Raw genomic sequence first — 2,329 nt, 5'->3', positions numbered from 1 at the left:
AATTCACGTGACCCTAACTAGTTTGTAATTGGGACGTAGTTATTAATTGATTAATTAATGCATACCATTTCTTTTCCAATTTAGTCTTAAATGGAAAAAAATACATTGGAAGAGACATATGTCCTTCCCTTTAACACCTCCCAATTCTTGACTATCAGAGTATTCCTTCTAGATTTTAGAATTACAAAACTTTTGAAACCGCGTTCGAAGATAACTAGTCAAAAACAGTAAACAACAGATCAACCAACTAATGGACGGCATAGAAGTAACAAATCATCGTTCATGCATAATAATTTGGACAACAGTTGCCTATCAAAATGACATAACTTTGAATAACATGAAGTACGCCTTTGAATTTTGACCATCCAGATCAAACAAAGAGAAACAAAAAAAAAAAAAAAAAAAAAAAAAAACCATGTATGGCTGCTGGGATTCGAGCCCAGGTCTCCACGGCCACAACGTGGAATTCTCACCACTAAACTACAGCCACAAGGTGTGAACGTAATTGTAATATTTATAACTAGTAGCATTGATTATGTTTACCAAAAAAATAAAGAATTTGGTTAGGAGTGTATATATCAAATATAATTATACATCATACAATATAGGGATAATTAAGATGTAACTAACTACTACTATCATTATATTTAGTAGCTACAATTTCAATTAATTACATTCCATAGCTAATAGTTGTATCTTCATGACACTTAATAACTATTAAAATAAAATAAAGTAAAAAAGAAAAAGGGAAGAAAGAAAAAAGCATTAGAAATGTCAGTTCTTTGACTCTCTCTCTCTCTCTCTACTTGCCACATGGCCCATCGGGGGGGGGGGGTACTCTCTACAAAATCTGTTTTAACAACATGTTCATAACACAACTGCTTGACTATCTTCTCTCTCTAAAAATCTCCATTTCTTTTCTCTCTCTAAAACACACTCCGTTTTCTTTCTCTCTCTAAAAATACACACAACAATTCTTTCGTTTTAGTTGTTTTTTATGTGTATTTTGTTCGATAATCTTCTTTAATTTTTTTTTATTTTAACAAAAAACATTTGAAAATTGTTACGGTTCTTGAACAAGCTTTGATTTCGTTTTAGTGGCGGAGTTGTTGGTGACAATGACGATGAAGGATAACAGCGGCGGTTGTTGGTGACGGCGATGTTTTCGTAGATGCGAGGTGGTGTCGGTGTCGGATACGGGTGAGCTTGATCTTTTATCTGGCCGGAAAGTTGTTGTATTCACGAATACGACGATTGTATTCACTTTTTTGAGCTATTTTTGTTAAATTTTTCGATAGTATTCATTTTTTAGGGTGTATTTGTTAGCATAAGCGTTGGTTGTTGTTGTTGTTGTAGAGTACCGTCGGATACGCCGGAACTAGTGGTTGGTGTTGTTGTATTCATGAATAAGACAATTGTATTCACTTTTTGAGTTTTTTGTTAATATTTTAGATTGTATATTCATTTTTAGGATGTATTTGTTAATTTTTGGAGTATATATGTTTTTATGTATTGAGTTGTACTCGTTCTATTCATGAATACAACGAGCCCATTTATGAATACCGATAGTTATTTCATGAATACAATGAAAAAAGAAAAAAATTAGAATACAACGGAAAAAAAAAAATGAATACAGCGAGAAAAAAAAAGTAGCTATGCCATATAAATATTGAAAATGCGGCTATGGAAAATTTTAAACCCCCAAAATGTAGTCATTTATGTAAAATCCCCTACAATATATTCCATACATGTTCATTTGGATTTTTATACTAGACGATTTCTTATGAAGTTTTGAAAATAGGCCAAACCCATCAACGAGATTACATGGTTATCAAGATTTTCACTTGGCAGCTCGGCTTGGGGTGTTTCTATTGAGCACTCAGACAACATCGAATTTGCTCCAATTAAACATTTTTTTAACAATTAGCTAAAATTACAAAGTATGTGTAATTTACTCGCGGTGACATGGCATGATGACTAATCAAAAAAGGACATGTGGCATTTGGGTCCTGAATAGTAATTAAAAATAAATTATAAGAAAAAATAAAAGAAAAAACTATTTTCGGTAAAAAAAATGTATTTACTAAAGCCCTTTCACTTATAAATGTTAGACGCCCGGCTAAAGGAACTCCAAAACTTCTTGGGCCATTTAACTATAGGTGACTCTTAAGTCTTTTTATTGAGTGGAGGTAACTCAAGTTTTAATTATTGAGTGGAGGTGATGTTTTTTTATTAGTGATTAAGAGGTTTTGACCTTGCCCAAAAAAATTTTTTTTTGATCTTTGACCCTCACTTTTTTTTTTAAAACTTTACCCCCGGGGGAAATTTT

The 2,329-nt window shown here is 32.3% G+C and overlaps 1 long non-coding RNA gene and 1 other non-coding gene across 2 annotated transcripts in view; one reads left to right on the top strand and one right to left on the bottom strand.

Annotated features, from left to right (window-relative positions):
• Nucleotides 1-418: 418 nt before the first annotated feature.
• On the bottom strand, nt 419-490 carry TRNAH-GUG (transfer RNA histidin (anticodon GUG)). Its single transcript has one exon. It is a non-coding gene; the product is annotated as a tRNA-His (tRNA).
• Nucleotides 491-1,017: 527 nt separating this feature from the next.
• Nucleotides 1,018-2,329, top strand: part of LOC132049567 (uncharacterized) — a 98,179-nt gene continuing 96,867 nt past the window's right edge. Inside the window, exon 1 of the long non-coding RNA XR_009413122.1 lies at nt 1,018-1,112. This is a non-coding gene — a long non-coding RNA (uncharacterized LOC132049567). The remainder of the gene's footprint in view (nt 1,113-2,329) is intronic.

The sequence above is a fragment of the Lycium ferocissimum genome, chromosome 3 (genome assembly GCF_029784015.1).
Source record: "Lycium ferocissimum isolate CSIRO_LF1 chromosome 3, AGI_CSIRO_Lferr_CH_V1, whole genome shotgun sequence".
Classification (NCBI taxonomy): domain Eukaryota; kingdom Viridiplantae; phylum Streptophyta; class Magnoliopsida; order Solanales; family Solanaceae; genus Lycium; species Lycium ferocissimum.
Note: the sequence above shows the minus strand (reverse complement) of the source record. Positions and strands in the feature narration are given on the sequence as shown.